The 23,210-nt window shown below is 37.1% G+C and overlaps 1 pseudogene; it reads right to left on the bottom strand.

Annotated features, from left to right (window-relative positions):
* Positions 1-8,538: 8,538 nt before the first annotated feature.
* On the bottom strand, positions 8,539-19,663 carry LOC127104001 (uncharacterized; annotated as a pseudogene).
* Positions 19,664-23,210: the final 3,547 nt, after the last annotated feature.

The raw sequence follows: 23,210 nt of genomic DNA, 5'->3' as shown, positions 1-23,210 counted from the left end.
GTTATACCGGTGCGTCAGCTTGTCTTCAAAATAAATGAAGAACAAAGAGTTAGACCACTGATCAAGAAGCTCTGAACAAAACTTGCTTATGCATATGATGCATGCAGTGTTTGTGCATATGATTTATTTTTTGTTTGAGGAACCTTATAGAGATCTATTTGCAAATATTTGGAAATATTAATCTTTTTAGACATATAATGGAATATTCATAATATTTGGAAAAAAATTTACACCAAAGAAGTACAGTCTTGGTCACCAAATACAATACAAGAGGAAGGGAGAATAAACATCTGATGGAACCCTAGAAACAATCGTCCAAAGCTCTTGAGACTGGAAGATAAGCTGCGCGAAGCCTCTTCACCTCTCTCTCATAGGCTGCCTCCACATCTGCCTTCTCCTTGGCGAGTTGATCATACTTCCTCTTCCAAAACTTGGATGACTGAGGAAGAAGAGAAGTAACCACATCATCTGGCTCATCAATAACCTGATGCTCCATAAATTCTATCACAGCATCCTTATCTCTGAGTTGCTGAAGTAGCTCCTCTCGCTCACGGACCCAAGCACGCGAACGGTCTTTATCTCTCAACTCCTCTACTCCTCTACTCCTTGGTTAGGGAGGGTTGAAGGCCCAACCATAACCACAGGGGTAGGTCTCGGGTAGTCATAGTGCATGCGGTACTCAAGCGCTCTCCTCCTCACCCAAGAGGTGTAGGGTTCCAAAGAAATACAATTCTTCAGACCAAGCTCTTTCCTTCCCTTCCTATGAATCTTGCGCCAAACGCGGGCCATTCTTCCCTTCAAGTTCTGGGGATCTTTACCCTCTTGAAAGAACACACCTTCTAACAAACTGTTATTAGGTTTATCCTTTAAGGGGAACCCAAGTTGACGGCGAGCCAAAATAGGGTTGTAGTTAATCCCACCACATGTACCAAGAAGAGGCACATTGGAGAATTCACCACAAGAATCAATAATCTGGACACCATCATACACACGGTTATACCAAAAGATATCGTCATTAGTGAGAGACATAAGCCTCGTAGACCACCGTAGACATCCTTTGTTCTCCTTGAAGGCAGGCGTCTGAGGCAAGTGCGAAATAAACCACTTGTACAACTGAGGCAAACAGCACACAATGGTACCACCACCCTTTGCATTCCTCATATGCAAAGAGAAATAAGTGTCACCCAACAGAGTCGGAACAGGATTAAGAGTAGAGAAAATCCTAATAGCGTTCACATCCACAAAATTGTCGATGTTGGGGAATAACATCAGCCCATAGATGAGAAGTACAAATATGGCTTCAAAGGCGTCCTCACTCATGGCCTTACCAAACAAAGTAGCTTGGGCGATGAGAAAATCAGATGGGAGACCTTGAATTCCACCTTTGGTAGTCATATGAGCACCAATACCATATACATCTATGTGCAACAGATCAGGAATCTCTTGGGAAGAAGGAACTCTCTCCAAGCCACTGAACGACAACTGATCCAAGATAGGTATACCCACAAGATAGGCATACTCCTCAAGCATAGGCAAAAGCTGGAAATCCGGAAAAGTGAAGCAACGGTACAGAGGATCGTAGAACTGCACCAACACACTCATCAAACCTTCATCTACTTGAGTAGCAAGAATAGACAAGAGCTTCCCATGGCGAGCTTTGAACTCCAAGGGATCTAATACATAGGATGTCAAACTATTTAACTCTTTCAAGTCGGGTTGTCTAAAACTGTACTTCTTTGTATTCCTTTTTTGCTTATCCATGTCTGAAAATTTGCAAATAGACCTCTTAAGTTCCTTGAAAATTTTCTCATTATTAATGATATGGATGCAAATGAATGCCTGAATGCATGGATGCAACAATCACACTCAAGGATCAAGCAAGTCACGCCACACAAAGGTCACGGGATGGCTCAAGTCATCCTTAATATCAATCATCCATTTTGCTGGATTATGGTTTACACCTTATCAACACCCAAGTTCCATTGATATTAAGGATATACGAGAACAGATCAACCGTAAATCAAGGGCTTGTTGCAAGTCACGAGCATGTAGTCTCGGTTAAGAACCACCCAATAGGAGTGTACTATGGTTAAACCTGATAATCATATTCTAAAAGGGTCCCCATAGTCATCATCTCATCTTTCGGATATTATCAGATAAAACGACTACTCGTATTCCAAAAATATTCTCAAGAGAGACTCTTATGAGTGTAGGATCGCGTAAAAATCGTATCAAATCTTACACTTGAACGACCTTCGCACTATGTCCTAAAATATGCCAAGATAGGCTAGGTAATCTAAGGTCCTTGGCTTCTAAGGTATGTAATGGAAAGAGTAATGCCTAACCACGACTACTCGTGTGACATTATTGATCCCAACAAGACCTCCACCAAGTGAATGGGCTTGCAAGTCAACTTGCTAAGGAATAACTCCACACAAGTCAACAAGACTACGCCATTCTCCTATCATAAGTGCACTCGAGTTCGGGTATAGAACTCATCTCATAAGAGACCACCAAGCACACAAGCAATTGATATATATCAAGTAATTCATACATTACAAACAATATAGTCATCCCAAATTTGCACAGAAATATGTCACAAATAAATAAAAACATACAATACAACAAAGACAAAAAGTAGGCTAAACCCACTAGGAAGTAAAGGTCCTCCGCAGAGTCGCCACTTTTTTGTAGCGGGGTATTCGGTACCTTTAGATTTATTGACTAAATCAAAAGTAAGCATACAATTCGAGTCGCCACCGCACTTCTATTTATCCAAAGGAAAGGTTAGAAAGCGAACAAAAACCAAGAAGTTTTATCAAATCAAAAACTAATAAAAATGTCAGAGATCTGGGTAAGGGGGTTGGTTATGCAATGGGAAGGTTTTAAGCACCCAAAACATCCTTAGTACTCTAAGGGAGCCCTTTTTGAAAAGTGTATTGTAGGTTGGTATTTGTGAAAATATTTGTGCAAACATGATTGGGGAGATGAGAAAAGAATATACATTACTTACAATTTTGTTGTTTTAATGAATGAACCCATTGCCTACGTACCATCACAAAGGTAGGATCAAAACTTCGTAGCTCCGGGTAAAAATCTCAAAATATGGTGAATTGATTTGTCAAAAGCCTTAACGTCTTTTGTTATCAAAGGGAGAAAACTCAACCTAAACCAACAACCCACCATGTGAGGAGAGCTTCAACATACTAGTGAGGGATCCACCCTATAATAAGTATGGAAGACTTATAGTCCAATCACTAAGGATAAGGTGAGGTTTACATCAACCACTATGATAACTCAAACCTAATGACTAATGTTTAGGAAAAAAGGTTTTAACAAAGGTGGCCATCGGAACCACAAAAATCACTTGAAGTGAGTTGGATTTACAAATTAGAAGTATTCACAAAAGGAGGTCAAAGTATGAATTAGAGTTCATTTAAAATGAGTATTAGTGAAAAGAGTTTGAAAAATCAAAGGCATATGGCCTAGGTTTCTAGTTTTGAAAACAATGTCAATGTTTGCACAGAATGAGTTTGGCTTGGGTTAGAGTGGGGAGAAGAAAAGAAGGGCTTGTCCTAAACATGCAAAGATGAGTGAAGAGATAAAACCCTTGGAGTTCCTTTCTTGAGATCATAAAGATGATTCAAGATGCTCCTTTCCTTTGGACTTAGCAAGCAACAAGCAATCAAAACAATTAAACATTCAATCTCCTAGGATCTCCACTTGGCTTGTCTTTCTTAGCTTGGCTATTCATGACAATGGTCCCTCTTACTATCTCAAGTTTGTAATCCCTATCACACAATAACAAACAATCAAAAAGTTCACAATGCAATAAGAGGAATGGACAAGAGTGAGTTTAGATTATGGGTCCTTTCAAATCAACCTTCAAGATTTAGCATTCTAAAGGCATGAGGCCTAGTTGTTCTTCAACAAGTTTAGCATTCTAAAGGCATGAGGCCTAGTTGCTCTTGAACTCCATTAAGCATAGGTAAGGTCCTAATTCTAAGTCCTTTCTCCTCTTTGCATTGGGTTCACACAAACAGCCACAAAACAAGCACAAAGCCACAATATATTTATTCACAATAATGAGCTCAAGTGAGCAAAAGGAAAATAGCATAAACATAAACATGAGCTCAAATGAGCAAAGGGAAAAGACAATATGAATAAATGAGCAAGAAATTAAATTGCATTAAAATAAATTGCAAGAATTAAATGCTTGAATTAAAAGTTAGTGTTAGTATTTAATGTTAGTGTGTCATAAGGCAATTTAGCGCTATGTTAAGCAATCGTAAGTGGACTAATGTAGTAGTCACACCTATCTGAGGCCGGTTAATAAAACTATAGGCAAATAAACACAAGTTAGAGATCATGACTAGTAAGCCAAGCTCCTACAACTTGCCATGCCAAAAGAAAAGAAGGAAAGGCCTTGTATGGATTTTAGGGTTTTTGCTTGACCAAGAAGCAACCTATCTTGGACACAAAGCAATTCACTTGATATTTGATCAAGTTGAATTTGATTTGGATCAAAGAAGGTTAAGTCTCTCATATGTCAAGGCTAGCCACAAATCATTAACTCATTGGCCAAAAGAAAAAAAAAGAAAAATAAAAGAGATGACGATGAAATGTACAAAATGAAAATCCAAATCACATAATCAAAACACAATGGTCAAATGTGAATGGGATCATCATCAACCAATGATAAACAGAAGTGAAATGAAGATTAGAAGTCAAGGAAGGTCAAACATATTTTTGGTATTTTTGAAATTAAAATAATACATAAAATAAAATGAACAAAGTATGGTCAAATTTCAAATTCAATTCAAATCAACTTGGATAAGTCCAATTGAATCATCATAAGTCTAACATGGTCAAACAAGGTTTGACAAATTTTCTCAACATTTTTTGAAAACAGAAACTATTTTTAAACAATTAAAAATCAAGAAAAATAACACAAATGAACTAAAACCTCAAATCAATTAAGAAATTGATGAGAATATTTTTCATAGACTTATCATCATCCATATGTGTTAAGAAAATATTTTTGGAAATTTTGAATATCAAAAAGTAATTAAAATGAATTAAAAACTAATAGAAACAAAATAATTCACAAAAAATATTAAATGGAATCACAAAAATAATTAAAAATAAGATTTTGAAACTAGATTTTAAAAGAAAAATTTTGCAATTGGTCTCATATTTTTGTGATTCCAAATAAAAGAGTTATGAATTTTTGAAAATAAATGGAATAAAAGAAAATAAAACAGAAATTAGAAAAATATGGAAAATCAGGGAACGCACGATCCATTTCATTAGTTGACATGGACAACATCAACGGATCAGAGGCGCGCGCGCATCATGTACATGAGTCAAGCGCGAAATGGAATGAATTAAAAAAGTCAAATGAAAGCATGGCTCAGATTAGATCGTGGCAGTTGGATCCAAAGGCCAAGGAGATTCCACGTGGGGACGGTGGTGGAAACCACCGTCTTCTCCGGTGAGCCAACAGAAACCGGCCACCAGTTGCAGGTTTTGCAACCTTAACCAAATTGCACGTGCCTTATACCAAATTAAAGCTGGGGTGATGTACATCACCCCTGTAACCTTGGATTATCCTCAAGATCCCTATGGAAGGAGAAATCTGAGATGGAAAATCCAGGTGTTCAATCTGAAATGCATCAATTCACAAAATCACAGCCACCATTGGCTTGCCTCTCACACGAGGACTTCAGAGAACCAAATAAACACAATCAAATCATAATATATGGTGAGATATGGATCAAAACAGTTGAGCAATGAACCTTTGAAGTGTCGCTTTGATCAGCACGATTTCTTCCAACTCTTGCTTGCAGTTTGATCTTGAGGTATGATGTGAATGCAAGGCTAAGGAATTAGTATTGAAGATCAACTGATTTTGTTGAAATTCAAACTTGAAATGAGAAATTAAAAATGATAATTCCTTTGGTAGGGTTGGGTTTCCAATTCTGCAGAGCTTCAGGTTGATTCCAGGATGAAATTTGAATGAGGCAATGTGCTTATTTATAGCTGAGATCCAAGCAATGAAGTGCCAAACTCGTGTGTATGAAGCTTTGGATCCTCCATGCATGGGCCTGTACAGGAGCATGTGAAGGCCAAAAGCTGATGGAAATGGATGCTGAACTCACTCTTAAGTTAAATGGACGTGTAGTTTGCATTGCAATTGCTTGTGCATGAAGGTTCAATGTGAATTCCATATTTAGGCCTAAATGTTCCCCTCTTCGAAAGTCAATCATAAAAAATCCAAGCATATGCATGTGAGTAATGGTTGGAAAGGTCTTGACATAAGGAATAAAAGTTATGTTGGGAAAAAATCCATTTGGAGTTTGGAAAATTGTGAAAAATGGCCATGAAGTTTGATGTACAAAACATGCCTTTGAAAAATTTGTCAAAGGTGACCAACTTCAAGCCCTTCTGTTTCAATGATGCAAGCCTCAAATGGAAAAACCTCCAACATCCAAGTTGTAGATCGTTTTAAGATGATCAATATGGACTTAAATTTTGCATCATTTGGATTTTTTATGAGAAAGTTATGGTCACATGAAGTTGGACTTTTTCAAGATTCAATGGCTTTGGTCCAAAGTGACCTATAATGTTTTATATTATCACATGTATTTCTTTTAGGATTATGAAATTTTTTCCAACATAATATTTGAACTATAAATCTTAAGCTTTCCAATGCAATTGGTCTAACCTCAAAATCATTAAAAAAATTAAGGAGTTAGGTCCTTGGGAAGTTGACCCAAAATTAGGGTTTCATTCAAAATGACGTTATAATGTTTTGAAATGAATGATGACCTTCCAAGTTTCAAATGAATTTTTGATGAACATTAAATTTGTTCATATGGTTCTTAAGAACAGTTGTTCTCTTGGGGTCATCTTCATTTGACAAATACATCAAAAGTTAGGTCTCAGTGGATCTCAGTTTGGTCAGATGACTTGACTGGTCAACTTCTCAACTCCAAACTTCAAATCTTGATGAATGAATGATTGAGGATACTCACATAGGCTCATATATTCATAAAATAATGAATAAAAGAACTTCCCTTGATTGAATTTGATCATAGGTTGAGGTTGCTTCATGAGCAAGGCACAGTCAATGCACATATGAATTAGGTTTTCCTTGGGAAGCAATCCTCAAGCCCTTTGGTTTATCTTGATCAAATTGGAAAATTGAGATGCTTGGGAGAAATATATGATGATTGAGAGCTTTGGGAACCATTGTCATGCTTGCTTTCATCTTCATCTAGCCACTTCATTGAGCTTAGGAGCCTCCTAGGAGCATAGGATCTCATGATTGCTTGAGCTTCAAAACAAAAGATGTTAGTGACATATTTTTGTGCTTTTGGTTAGTAAACAAAATAAGAAAAGCAATAATATACAATTCAAGCATGCTTGGTGGTCTCAAACCAACTCACACAAGTCCCAACCCTAGGGTTAAGGAGCCAAGATGCTATGATCCTTGAGGCAAATGCAATGAGCAATGATATGATGTCATGAGGGATCTTAGGGTCAAAATTAGGGTCTTATATAGAGGAAATAAAACCCAAGAAAATTTCCTCTGCCATTTTCGAAAAAAACCAGACTTATTTCTTCATCCCAAATACCCATTTTGTTTCCATTTAAAACAAAAAAAAATCAAGAGAAATCAACAAACACACATGAGCGGCGATACTGCTAAATCCACACGGAGACTTAGATGAAAACCAAATCAGAACAAAACCATGGTTCCCTCAGAAGGATGCAAAGCAGAATCGAAACGTAGAAACAGAAAATTCGGAAAGGAAGCTAACCAGTTGCGGCGAGATTCACCGACGGATGTAGGTAAACGTTTCTCATTTCTTTTCTTCTTGTTTGTTTGTTATGAACTCCCGCTCGCGTTGTGCTTGGCGGAGGTTTTTTTTTTCAAGAAAGATTAAGGGAACTTTGGTGGATTTTTTTTTGGTTAGGAGCGCCGCCGATGTTACCTTTTTCCCGTCAGAGAGTATATGTTTTTCTTCGCGTTCTCCTCCTCTTCATTAGGGTTTTTTTAATGCCCTTTTGTCTCTCCCCTTATGTCCTTTTACCGTTGGTGATGGCGTGACAACTTTGGGAGTGGTAGTGAGCATTCGTACAGACACTCTGGGATCTTTTGTCTGCATCCAAACTTCATGGTCCCTCTTCATTTCAAGCTTGAACCTTTACTGTCGGTAATAGGTTATTTTACCATTGTACATTTAACTTGAACAAAACAGAATATGCGTTTTTTTTGGAATTATCGAAATGTGATTGTGTTAATTCGTGACTTGAATTGGTGCAGGTTCCATGGCAAATATCTCATTTCTGGCACCCTTGGTATAACCAATAAGGTTATTAAGAATTTGAATCTTAATCTTATTGATCCGTGTGTTACCGTGTCTACTGTCATTGCAGGTACTTCCAAGAAATCCCTTGCTTTGGTTTGAATATGCTATCTCCATTTGGTGTCGTCGTTTGGACTTAAAGCAAAGTGGAATACCACCATATCTAGTTTACAACTTCAAAGAAGAGAACCTGAGGCTGGAGATGTCCTCTCTCACACATAGTAAGAACATCAGCCTATCCACCAATTACCTTAACAGTCTTATCATCCTACATAATCCATTGGCCGTGATTGTGACCATAAGCAAAGCAATGATAATGTTGGCCATAGTAGCAAACCATTGAAACCAAGTTATGGGTGCTTTTAGGACTTAAATCACGATAAAGGACACTAATATCTATTTTGGTACTCAGGGCTGCCAAAGTTGCAGCTATGTCATCAACACTCTCACATGTATTTTGCCAACCTAGAACTGTCATAAAAACACGGGGCGGAGCTGAAAGAAAGTGACGGACATGGTTGAGCTTGCCACAACCCTCAGCCTCTAGATCATATACAAGTTGATGGTTTCTCTCCATAAGATTCAAAAGCTTGTCAAGGGAGCACTCAGGAAACATAGCCTTCATTGTCCTAAGGGCATTGGAATTTATATTGTGAAAGAAAGAAGTATACTTCAAATTTCTGGACTCAAGACCACAATGGTAGCAGTTCATCCGTTCAAAAATGTTCATTCCAAAATGTGAATGTACTATATAACTATCAGTTGCACAATCCCAAGACCCTGTGTAGTTTCTTTCCGCTGATTCTGCATCAGAAACACCTGAACCATAGGTAAATGATCGATGAAGGCAGTCAAATATTACTGCCAGTACCTCAGAAGCATCATTCATCTGAGCCTCCTGGAAGAAGTTACTTTGTGGATATAGGTTGCTTAGAGACATCCACAGGGAAGTAGGGATTGGGATTCTTGGGGTTTGGGTGAATTGAATTTGGTCCAAATGCCATTTGTGTATATTTCATGCGTTTGGAACATCTTATGACGTGTAATGCACATGAAACTTAATGCGAAATGAAAAATTGGTGTTTTTTTGTAGCAAAATAAAACTTTTTTTTGTACCTTAGAACTTTCATTTATTCATGTGATGGTACCTTAAGATGATGAACTAATCACTTGCCATGTATATGGATGGTTACGAGTGAATGAATGTGAGAAAAATCTTGGACATGAATGAGGTAATTGGAATATGAATGCGTACGTGTAAGTTCCTCAATATAAAGTGAAAATTTTGAATATGAAAGGGATAATATGAATGTGTATAGAGAAATATGTGGAATTTTTAATCATGAATGAAAATTTTGAAAATGAAAGGTAGAAATATGAAACAGTGCATGTGAATGATGGAATATGTATGGAATTTCTTTGAATTGTGAATGAATGGGAAAATGAATATGAATGATGGCCCACAACGTAATATTTGTATTTGGCATAGGAATTCATAAAAAAAGGTGAGTAAGAATTAGGAACATGACAGTGGATTGTGAATGACCACATAGGTGACTAACTTGAACGAGGGGTGAATGATGTCCTATGAGGGAGACAAAACATGGATTGAATTTAGACATGAGAATGAAAGTCATGAGATTCCACCTGATTCTATCAAAAGATATCAAACATCTAAGGTCAAATGGAAAGGTAAAAATCTAAGAGTTATGGAATGGCAAGTAGTGGCAATGTCTAAGCAACCAATGTAGGTGGATAGTCTTATGACCAGATGAAAGGGTCATGAGGAGAAATGCAAATGAATATTGATTGGAAAAAAATTTAGGACCAAAATCAGGGTATGACATTGCCCTTTTTTTCTTTTTTGGTATAATTCGAAGCTTGTTTCGCAATTTGCAATATATATTTGAATTCTTCGTAAAATTACGATTCCAACGATATATTAACTCGTCGAATTCGACTCTGTTGACCGAATGAATTGGAAAGTTTAAGGTGTCTACTTCAATTGTTATGTTGAACAAATTTTCAAAATCCTAAAAGAAATACATGTGATAATGTAAAACATTATAGGTCACTTTGGAGCAAAGGCATTGAAATGTGAAAAAGTCCAACTTCAAGTGCCCATAACTTCTTCATAAAAAATCAAAATGATGCAAAATTTAAGTCCAAATTAATTGTCTTGAAAATATCTACAACTTTGTTGTTGAAGGTTTTGTCATTTGGAGCTTGCATCATTGAAACAGAAGGGCTTGAAGTTTGGCCATTTTTGAAATTTTCACATGTACATGTTTTGCACCTTACACTTCATGATCAATTTTCACCAATTTCCAAATGTCAAATGAAGTTTTGGTCAACATAACAATTGATCCTCATGCAAAAATCTTTCCAACCATTACCCATAAGGTTATGCTTCAGTTTTGGAAATGCCATTTTCGAAGAGATGAACAAGTTGGTACAATTTTTGAAACCATTTGAAAATGCATTGCATGATTTGATTACACACCATCTGCACGTCCAAATTAGATCTGCTGATGATAAGCTTGCAAATCCAAGTGGAATTGGGCCCTCCATGCGCCTGTACAGGCCCATGCATGGAGGCCCTTTCCATCCATGCAATGCTTTGTTCATGCTTATCAGCCATCAGTTGCTATAAATAAAGGGTAAATGCTTCTCATTTACACAACCTAAGGGCGCCTTACATGCTGCACGAATCACTCCTCAATCATACTCAAAGGAACTCACCTCTTTCTCTCAAATTTTTCATATCTAAATTTCAATTTCCTTGATTGATTTTTGATCTACAGTTCTTAAGCCTTGCTCACCTTGATCCATATAACATACTGCAAGCATAAGCATCAAGAGATCGTGCTCTCAAGCTCTCCATTTCAGAGGTTTACTTCAGATTTTGTTTTCTTCGAATCTGCTTATATATTGCATATTTCTTGTTGTTACTGGGTTGTCTGAAATCCTCTCCATAGAGGCATTTGATTTGTGCTTTGAATTGTTGAATTCCATCAAGTTTCAGTTGAACTCCACAAAATTCAACCTCTGATTTCTTTCTCCATGAAAGTCTAGAGTGAATTTGGTTGGTACAGGGGTGATGTACATCACCCCAGCTTTCATTTGATACCTGGATCGTGGCATTTGGTGAACTTTTTATTCTCTGCAATTTTGGCCGACGCCGGAAGTTGGCCGGAGAAGACGGTGGTGTACACCACCGTCCAGTCTCCAGATTGAATTACAGTCGTGCATTTGTGTTTCCAGATTTAATCCAAGTCGTCCCATGTTATGACTTTTTAATATGCAGCGTGTGATTCATTTGACTGAAGCGCATGGTGGATGCGCGCATGTGGTCCGCTTGATTTGCCAGCTCATTTAATGAGCTTCATCCAACGCTCCGTGTTTTTCCACATTTTAATTTCTGATTTTAATTTTCTTTTTATTTCTTTAATTCCATTTCATTTCAAAAAATCATATCTCTTTCATTATTGGTCCAAAAAATGTGAGACCAATTGCATTATTCTTCTTTTAATTTCTAGTTTCTAAAAATGATTTTTTATATTTTTTATTTTATCATTTGATATTTTTTAGGAATTTTCTCTCTTCTGGTTATTTTTAATTCATTTAAAATAGTTTTTGATATTCAAAAAATACAAAAATATTTTTCCAACCTCTTTGAATGATGATAGATCTATGAAAAATATTTTCATCAATTTATTAATTGATTTGAGATTTATTTGAGATTTTAATTCAATTAGGTTATTTTTATGCATTTTAATTGATTAAAAATAGTTTCGGACTTCGAAAAATGCTGAATTTTTTTGTCAAACTTTGTTTGACCTTATTGAACTTAGGATAATTCATTTGGACTTTTCAAAGTTGATTTGAAGTGAATTTGAATTTTGACCTTTCTTTTTTATTTTAATTCAAATATTATTTTACTTTGGAAAAATACCAAAAATATTTTATTTGTTTCTTGAATTCTAATCTTCATCTTGCTTCTGTTTACTATTGTTTGACCTTGATTTCATCTATCTTTGGTCAATGCTTGTTGATTACTTCATTCCATTTCCATTAATGCACTTTATTATTCATCTTCTTCTTCTTTTTCTTTTTCTTTTTTTGATCAATGAGTTAAAGATTGGTGGTTAGCCTTGATACATCAGAGGCTTAACCTTCCTTGATTCAAATCTAATTCAACTTGATCATGGATCAAGTGAATGACTTTGCATTAAGGATAGGTTGCTTCCTAATCAAGCAAAGAACCTAAATCAATATAAGATCATTTATCATCTTCTTTTTGGCATGGCAAGTTGTAGGAGCTTGATTCACTAATCAAGATCTCTAACTTGTGTTGTTGCCTACATTATTATTGATCGGCCTCAGATAGTTGTGGCTTCTACATAAGTCCAATTACGATTGCTTAACATAGCGCTAAATTGCCTTATGGCACACTAATACTAATATTAACCATTAACCATTAACATTTAATTCTTGCACTTTACATTTATGCAATTTACCATTCTTGTACATATTATTCATTGCTTTTGCCCTTTGCTCATTTGAACACATGTTTATGTTAATGAAATTTGTCTTTTGCTCACTTGAGCACATAATTGTGTATATATTATTGTGCTTGTGTTTTGTTTTGTTTGTTGTGGACCAAATGCAAAAAATGGACAAATGGACTTAGATTCTAGGACATTCCCTATGCAAAATGGAGTAAAAAAGCCTTAATGTTGAAGATGGATTAGAAGGACCAAATCTCTAAACTCATTCTTGTCCATTCTTGATTTGCTTCATGGAACTTTTTGATGTGTGTTCTTTTGTGCTAGGGATTCCTATTTGAGCCAAATTGAAGAATCATTGTCATGTGCTTCAAAAGTGAGAGATACAAGAGCCATTGGAAGATTCCCAAGAGCTTTGCTTGATTGATTGATTTCTTAAGTATACACTTATTTGCTTGCTTATTCCAAAGGATGAGAGCTACTTGGATCATCAATATGATCTCAAGAGAGGAACTCCATTTGTGGTTCTACTTCTTCTCCTTCATCTCTTGTATGCTTAGGACTTTAGCGATTCTTCTTCTTCCCTCCACTCTAACCCAAGCCAAAACTTTTGTGCAAACGTTAACACTTGTTTTCAAACATTAGAAACCTAAGCATTATGCTTTTGATTTTCAAACATTAGAAACCTAAGCATTATGCTTTTGATTTTCAAACTTTCTTTTCACAACACTTATTTTGAATTGAATCTTTAAGTCAACTTTGGCTATATTTTGTAAATACTTTTCATTGGTAAATATAACCCATTCAAATGCTTTTGTGGTTTCAATGGCCACTTCTTATCAAAAACTTTTCATAACCTTTAGCTATTAGGTTTGAGTTATCCTTGAGGTAGATATAATACTCATCTATATCCTTAGTGATGGACAATGAGTCTTCCATGCTTATTATAGGGTTAACCCCTCACTAGCATGTTGAAGCTATCCTCACATGGTGGATTTATGGTTTTAGGTTGAGTTTTCTCCCTTGGATAACAAAAGACCTTAAGGCTTTTGGACCAATCAATTCACCAACTTGTTTTGAGATTTTTACCCCGAACTACGAGGTTTTGATCCTAATCTTTTTTAAGATGGTACGTAGGCAATGGGTTTATCCATTCAAACACAAAATTGTAAATAATTTGTACATTCTTCTCTCATCTCTCCAATCATGTTTGCACAAACAATTTTCACAAAATACCAACCTTACAACAAGTGTGAAAAGGGATCCCTAGGAGTACCTAGGATGTTTTGGGTGCTTAAAACCTTCCCATTGCATAACCAACCCCCTTACCCGATCTCTGACATTTTCATTAGTTTTTTATTCGATAAAACTTCTTGGTTTTTGTTCGCTTTCTAACCTTTCCTTTGGATAAATAGAAGTGCGGTGGCGACTCGACTTGTATGGTTTACTTTTGATTTAGTCAATAAATCTAAAGGTAATGAATACCCCGCTACAATACTCCATAAAATTATCATAGTCATTAGAGCTAATCTAGTTTGGTAATAAAATATTGTATTTTAATTCTTTTAATTACTTAGAATTAGAGTGATTAATTTTAGGATTAAATTTATTAGATTAGGATTAATTTTCATAATTAGAGGTAGATTAGAATTAGTAGAAAATTAGGATTACATGTTGCCACTAATTTTGACACTTTACTTCCTTTGACTTTTTCTTCATGATGTCTTCATCTTGATATAAATAGCTTGACTTAATTCATGACTTGATTTCCCTTGATTGATTTAATTATTTGGTCAAATATTCTTTGATCAAGTAATTTGATTAATAACTTTAGGCCCTTTTTAATATGACATTCTCATGAATATACATGATCCTTTATGTAGGGCCTTAATTAGAATTATCTGATTTACTTAGTTGATTAATTCCGTAGGCTATTATTGTACCTAGATTCAATCTATTATTTTCAATCCCGTCGATTAGTGTTGACCAAAGGACACTTTGGTCAATCAAATCCTTTGTAATTATGCTGTAAGCCCCAAGCCTATTTCAGGTGATCAAAAGACCTTTGATCACCTGATATGACAAGTTCATTATGCTCAAGCTATTGTGGATATGATGAATCTCAGGAGCTCAAGACCTCAAGGTTCAAATACAAGATCAAGACTCCAGGTCAACATCAATCAAGCATAGCTAGCAAAGTGGACTACTTCTCAAGCACTGCAAAGGTATCAACACTTGTTTATCTTAATTCAAAGTGTGTGACACGAGCCTTAAGCAATAGAGAAGAAATGAGACTGGAGAATTCCCACCCCTATTTTGAATATCTTTGGGTATGGGACGAATGACCTAGTGCTCATCATATTCACCTTTATTCATAGACTTTAGTACAATTCGAATCATACGATTGACAAGTCTCTCTTCACAAAACATTAGTGCAACAAGCAAAAGACTACACCAGCAACTCATCAATCATAATTCAAAGTGTGTGGCATGAGCCTTAAGCAATAGAGAAGGGATGAGACTGGAGATTTTCTACACTCATTCTAGATATCTTTGGGTGCGGGACGTTTGGCCCGTGGCTCATTGTATTCACCTCTATTCATAGACTTTAGCATAATTTGAATTACATGATTGTCAAGTCTTCTTCTACAACAAATGAAACTACATCAATAGGACCAACGCGCGAGATTTCCTATCAGCAACTTATTAATATCGATTCAAGATACACGCTACGAGCCTTAAGAAACAAAGAATGATAAGAGTGGAGAATTCCTATCCTTGTCTATAATATTCTTGGATACGGGACGAATAACCTAGTTGATCAAGGTATTCGCCTTTGTTCACAGACTTTGGTGCAATTTAAATCATGCAATTGACAAGCCTTCTTCTTCAAGCAAGCATCAATCATTCAACACTTCAATAGTGAAGCATCATTGCACATCAATCCTCCTTCAATATCATACTTTCCTCCTGGATGTTCATACATTTCTTGGGATTATTACCTTGGGGTCACATACCTATATCTCAATCAATTTCTTCATGCATTACCTATTAGTTCAGACTATGGCATACTTTGTTGCTTGCCCTTAAGGCGCAGACCTTGGCAACCTCCTGTAGCCAATGGAGTTCAGACTCTGGCTTTATCCTTTGCCTTAAGGTGCGGACCTTGGCAACTCCTTTAGTCCATGGAGTTCAGACTCTGGCTTTATCATTTGCCTCAAGGTGCAGACCTTGGAACTTATTTTAGCCCATGGAATTCAGGCTCTGGTTGTGCTTCTTGCCCTCAAAGTGCAGACCTTGGCAACTTCTTTCAGCCCATGGAGTTCAGACTTTCGCTTTATGTTTTGCCTCTGAGGTACAGACTCTGGCATCCTGGCCCATACAATTTAGACCGTGGCATCCTTTATTCCTTGCCTATAAGATATAGATCTTGACATCCTTGCCCTATTGAGTTCAGACTCTGGCTATCCTAATTTTGTCTATACAGTATAGACTTTGACATATTATTATACCTTACAGTTTAGACTTTGACATTCATTCACTCAGCCCATTGAGTTCAGACTCTGGCTACTCCTTTCATTTCCTTATAGTTCAGACTTTGGCATCATACTCTTTTTCCCTTGTGGAGTTCAGACACTGGCATTCAGATCAGTTCTTTTGCCTTATATAGTTCAGACAATGGCATGCTTGTACATCTTGCCCATGGAGTTCAGACTCTAGCAACCTTTGACATCATCTTAAAGTTTAGACTTTGGCATTATATTCCCTTTGCCCTTTTTGAGTTCAGACTCTGGAAATCTGTTCCTTGCCTTATATTTAGTTTAGACTATGGCATCCATCTATCTTGCGCTATGGAGTTCAGACTCTGGCTATACCTCATTTTACTTGTTGTTGATTACCATCATTGGTTAGTGCCACACTCTTGCTTGTTAAGAAATTTACCTTGCCTCTGGGCAATCCTATCATCTATCTCTCTTTGTTTTCAGTCGTAGTAGGCTGAACTACAAAAGCTCTGATTTCCTTATTGCACTATAAGGATACGTAGGCAGGAGAGTTCAGATTCTTCATGAGCTACCCTATTTATCCATCAATCTTTCTTCATTCATCGATCAAGACCATATTTTTGAGATCAACTATACTTCTCCTAGGACTCCATGTACATCCTTTTAGGATGATATAATGCCAGTCCACCTCATCAATTGAGAGTTGTTTGGGTCATACCCCCAAACATTTTATTCAGTCTTTTTGGGTTTAAACACCACTTTTCTCTTTGATTCAGAGTCTATCTATTTCTTGGATCCAAGACATTTATCCTTTGATCTCGAACTGTTTGTTCCTCATTCAGTGATATATTGTTCCTTGTACACAACAATACTTTCTCTTGGGCCCCGTCTATACCCTTTTAGGACGATGTAACAGTAGTCCGTCTTGTGAATCAAGATTTGTTTGGTTGGCACCCAGACATTTAATTCAGTCTTTGTTTTTTGCTTTACCCTATAGCGGCAGCCTTGCTAGCCCACGTACTGGTAAATGCCTGTTAACTCTTTGATTCCAAGTTCCATCCATTTGTGGGTTCCCTTGATACCATTATGTTTGTACAGGTTATACTTTCCATCACTTTTCTATCTCTTTGTTCTCGTGGTTCCATGAACTACAATTACTCTGATTTTCTCATTGCATAATGAGAATACGTAGGCAAGAGGATGTGAATCCTTGGCGAGCATACTTCTAATTATTCCTCTTTCGCCTTAGGGAACCATTCAAAATTTTCATGATCCATTATCTACCTTCGATCATAAACCTTTCACCCTAGTGACATACTATTTCTTTGACAATGAAACACAACTTCGTTTAGAATTCCATATACACCCTTTTAGGGCGCCTAGCGAAAAGTCCGCATTTCTACCTAGAGTTGTTTGGCTTGTACCCAGATATTTAATTCCTTCTTTTTTGGCTAAATATCATATAGTGGAAACCATGTTGTTCCACGTATCGTTTAACGTTGTTTCCCTCTATGGTACAAATCCCATTTCTCTTATGGATCTCAATATATCCATACTTTCGGTTTCAAACAATACCTCTTCAGTCACTATTACCAAATATTCAATTCTTTGACTTTGGTCACTTCATTCCATTCATTTCCACTATGCACTCATATTCGACCTTCATTCACTCCATGTGATATGTCAGTTATCTTTGAGCCAAATACACTACCTCTTTGTGCTTCTTCTTGCATCTCCTTGTGAACCAATAAATGTTTGGGTCATACCCTTAAACACTTATTTCTTCGTATTTTAGGCATTACCCTATAGCAGAAACCATATTAGCCCACGTACTGGTAACAGACACCTTACTCTTGGGTTCATGTTTTCACCCTTGTTGGAGTTCAAAACACAATCCTTCGGTTCAGTCCATACTTTGATCACACTTCTTTTCATCTCCCACCACTAGTTCTTTGAACTACGGAGCTCTAAATTCCTCATTTCACTATGAGGATACGTAGGCATGAGGGCCCCAATCCTCACCGAGCACTTTATCTATTTCTTTTCCTTTTCCCCCATTCTTTTGCGAGTAATCTTTAGATATAACACCCATTCGAGCGAGAACAATCAAAACGGTTCCCATGGAGTACCATGGATGTTAGGGGTGCTAATATGTTCCCCTTGCATAACCGACTTCCTTACCCAACATATCTCTTTCCCCCAGGTTTTATCGATGTTTTCCATTTCCTTCAGAAATAAATAAAGTTTGATGGCGACTCAGTTGTATGTTCGAGCGTGCGATATGTTCGGGTATATTTCCGCTAGCTTCAGAAGGCACACAAGATACCCAGATGAATTAGGGCCTCCTTGACAAACAAGCTTCAAACACTTGAGGAATTCTTGAACAAAATGACAAATAAAGAACATGGGGATCCATATATGATGCTTTGAACCAATGTGGACCTTTGATAGCTTGATCCCTTTCATTGAGGGTCTCAAACCCTAGTTGTGAGCTTGATGAGGCATAGGTGGATACACACACTACCTACAAAAGAAACAAAGCTACACATAGACGTATTTTTGGTACTTTGGTTAGTAAACAAAGAAAAATAAAGTATGATATAATTACAAATGCTTGGTGATCTCTCCCAATGTAACCCCAATGAATGATAGGTGAGGAGGATATCAAGGTGTGATCCCAATGCCAATGCAAATTTTATGAGATGGCATGAGGGATCTTAGGGTCAAAATCGGGGTCTTACAGGTCCAATTCTCTATATTTCACCAAAGAGTCTCGAAGCAAGTGATTAAGTAGTTGACTGTACGGAATGGGGATCAGATTTATCCTTCTCTCTAGCTTCCTTAGCTTTTGCTGCCCCTGCTGATAAGGATTCTGTCGTTGCAGAGTGTAGGGATGTTGATACTGCATTGGTGGATGACCAATAGGAATAACATACGTTGGCTGCTGATATGGGTTAAATGCTATTGATGCCACCTGATAGTATGGCATTTGGTAGGTATCAACTTCCCCTTTGGCTGTCGTGGCAGTATTGGTCTCCCATTCCTTCTTCTTTGGGAATCCATACTGGGATTTCTTCGCTCCATTAAACATAACTGTTGTATCCTGGATTTTGCCGATCTTCAAGCAATTCTCGATTCGCTCACTGAAAACCACTAGATCTGAAAAACCAGCAGAAGTACTTCCTATCAACTTCTCCAGGTATGGCCCATAGAGGGTGCCCATGAACATGTCGACAAGATCCTTTTCAAGAAGAGGAGGTTGGACTCTAGCAACCATCTCTCTCCATCGCTAGGCATACTCTTTGAATGATTCATCCGGTTTCTGAACAAGGCTTTGGAGTTGAGTCTGATTTGTCCCCATGTCTGTATTATACTGATAATGCTTTAGGAAGGCTTTAGCGAGTTCCCTCCAAGTTCGGATATGCGTGTGCTCGAGCTGCATATACCATTCAAGTGAAGCTCCACTGAAGCTATCTTGAAAAAAGTGCATTAAGAGTTTTTCACCATCAGAATGAGCTGTCATCTTTCTACAAAAATCTCGGATGTGAGTCTTCAGACAGGTGACCCCTTTGTATTTTTCAAAGTTTGGAACCTTGAACTTAGCAAGAATTTTCACGCCAGGCACTAGGCATATGTCGGCAGCATCTAAACCAAAGGTACCAGGTCCTTGGAGAGCTTTCATCCTGTCCTCCAGAACACGAACCTTCATATCCATATCAGCAATTGGTGATACAAGGGCATCATAAAAGACATCGTGATGATCATTAACTAACACTATTCCCAGGATATGAGGGTTTACTGTAGGCACAAAATTATGATTCATCTCAGGAGGTGGATGAGCACCAATAGGGATATGCACTGGAGTATTCACTGGAGGTGGTACAAAAGGATTTTCAGCAGCAGTCCTTAGAGCATCTTGTCGGAGTTCTTCTTGCCCCCTAGCCATAACTTCTTGACCTCTGGCCACAGTTTGAATGGCTTCCATCATTTGTCCCGTCTGGGCGCACATGTGGCTCACCTCCTCTTTTAATGCAGCCTGATTCTGCTCCAATTGATCCATGAGCAATCTTTGGTTGCTTCGGGTGTTGTGGGAATGGCGGGAAGTCAGCTTGATTATGGATGATTCTATATAAAAGGGCCAAATGGTAAGTTTTCTTGCTTTTGTCTTGATGATATGCAAAATGATGCATGAATATTATGTTTGAATATTTTTATGATGCATGAGTGCATGAATACATGAGTGAACGAAATTCAGGCATATGGATTAAAAAGTTCGAGGTACGGATGAAGGATATCACTGATTGCTTTCCGCACTAGGGATCTCGCCAGGTATGATCTAAGTTTTTAGATAGGAACCCCAAAGTCATTGATTCATTTAACTATTTGTTGCTTACGGAAAAAGCATGTCGGTCGAAAACTCCATCACATGAGTCTATTTTGGGTGAGATCTTCGTACTGACCCTCGCGAGAAAAGCTTCCCGGGGACCCTCATTATGCGACCATCGACATTGGGTTCTAGACAAGGGTCTCAAATTCATGGATTTCCTTGACTATTTGCCGCTTACGGAAAAAGCACGTCGGTCGACAACTCCATCAAGAAAATCTACTTTGAGTGAGATCTTCATACCGACCCTCGCGAGAAAAGCTTCTCAGGGACCCGTACTATGCGACCATCAATATTAATTGGCCAAAGTTTCAATTTTCTACAAAGGTCCTTAGAGTCATTGGTCCTAATGGAAATATTGATCGATAACGCCAAAACCTTGACGGTCGTCAACATTCTTAAAAGAATTTACTCTAAGCGAGGTTCTCGTATCGACTCTTACGAGAAAATCTTCTCAGTGTCCCATACTACTCAACCTCTGATATCTCAAGCTCCCACTCTAGACTCGAGTAGAGAGTCTTTTCCATAAGGTTTATTGCAATTAAGGTAGCATCCATCAATACCACGACATAGGAGCTATATAACTGATATGCAAAGAAATTTAAAGCGAAAAGCAATATATAAGGCAAGTAACGCAAAAGGATAAACACTCAAACATGCGAGGAAGCAACCTAGACTAGGCTTAACTTGCTTATGGAAGAATCCCCAACAGAGTCGTTAGTTGTCTCTACGCGAAAAATACAAAGTCGTCATCGGTTTTTATTTATTCCAAAGGAAAGGGAAAATATCGAGAAAACCCCAAAAGAATGGTCGTCGCAACCACAAACAGGTTTGTAAGTCGATTATGCAAGGGGAAGGTATTGACACCCATCACATCCATGGTACTCCATGGGAACCATCTACATTGCCTACGCTTGAATGGGTGTCGTTATCTTAATGCTTACTTGCTAAAGGTTTACGGAGTGGAGATGGATTTTTAATTAGTGTGCTCGCCAAGGATTTGGGTCCTTGTGCCTACGTATGCTCACTTGTTGAAGTGAGAAATCAGAGCCCCGTAGTTCATGGGTACAAAATGTTTATTTGTTTTGTTGATTTTATACCTTGGAAAAGGGTTTTCAAAGTGATGTCCTAAGGCTCAAACAAAAGGTTTGATGAGTTGATATAGATTTTATGTTTTGAAGAAAGTGTTTTTGACTTCAGATTGCACTAAAGACTATGGGTAAAGGTGAGTATCTCGAACTACCAAGCCAAGCATCTTGTGTTCAAAATACTTAGGACGAGTGTAGGAAAGCTCCATTCTCATCCCTTCTTTACGACTTAAGGCTCGTGGCATACAATCATAATCTCATTTTATTATGTTTTTTAATTTGATTTGAAAATGCCGCTTGACGTTGGATCAATGGTGTATTTATTGATTATGAAATGGTGAACGATCCTATGGTCTAATGGTTAGCTAGCAAGACAAAGGAAAACAAGTAAAAAGTACATCAAAAGGGGGGAGAAGGATACATGAAAAATACAAGGGACTTGTGCGAGAAATCAAGGGTCTTGTTGTAAGGTAGCCCAAGAGAAAGCCTTGTGTGTGCATTGTGTCCTAAGCTAGAAAGTACATAATGATATTACAAACATAACTCCCTTTCTTCTTTAAGGATGATACCATGAGTGCTCCCTTGTAATGAAAGATCAAAAGTCTAATACGCTCCAAATCATGCTTAGGTCAATCATTTTTGTCCAAGGTCTAATGCAAGGGTCTTAAAAGAGTCCTCTAAATCCATAGTCCTTAGTCCATAACTCCATGTTTAGGTCTTAAAAAAGATGAATCAAGTCTTTTTTTATGTCTTTTCCCTTTTTATCATGTTTTTGTGGTCCTCGGTTCTTTGTGGCCGTTTTTAAGAATTTGTATATGATAATTATTATAGGCATTTGCAGGAAGCGAGTTCCTCCAAAGATTTGCTCTCCATCTTTACCCCTAACTAAATAAAAATTTAGTTCGAGATTAACATTTATTTATCATTAAAAATTAACCACAAAATCTATGTTATGAATAAAAAATAATTTATTTATTTGCAAAATAAATGTCACTAATCATCCTTTTTTTAATTTAGTAAATGACCAACTACTTTTCAATAAAAACCAAACATGGTCTTTTTTTTTTCTTTAAAGAAATGTGTCATAGTTTTAAATATTACTACTCGTTTGAGAAAATTATTATTTTTAAATATAAACTTTATATATTTATTAATATTTTCCATAAAATACCTTGACTAAATTTTCATAGTTTTTTTAGACATTTTTCAGTTTTTGAGCCGGTGGCAGATGATAATTGCTGAAATAAAAAATACAGAGATAAAATGCTCAACAGCTGAAAGAAGCAATGACCACTAGAAAAGGGACATTGGTCCTTAACAAATACACACAAATTGCAACATCTCTCTATAAA

The sequence above is a fragment of the Lathyrus oleraceus genome, chromosome 7 (assembly GCF_024323335.1).
Source record: "Lathyrus oleraceus cultivar Zhongwan6 chromosome 7, CAAS_Psat_ZW6_1.0, whole genome shotgun sequence".
In the NCBI taxonomy this organism is placed as follows: domain Eukaryota; kingdom Viridiplantae; phylum Streptophyta; class Magnoliopsida; order Fabales; family Fabaceae; genus Lathyrus; species Lathyrus oleraceus.
This window is presented reverse-complemented; position numbering and strand designations above follow the sequence as displayed.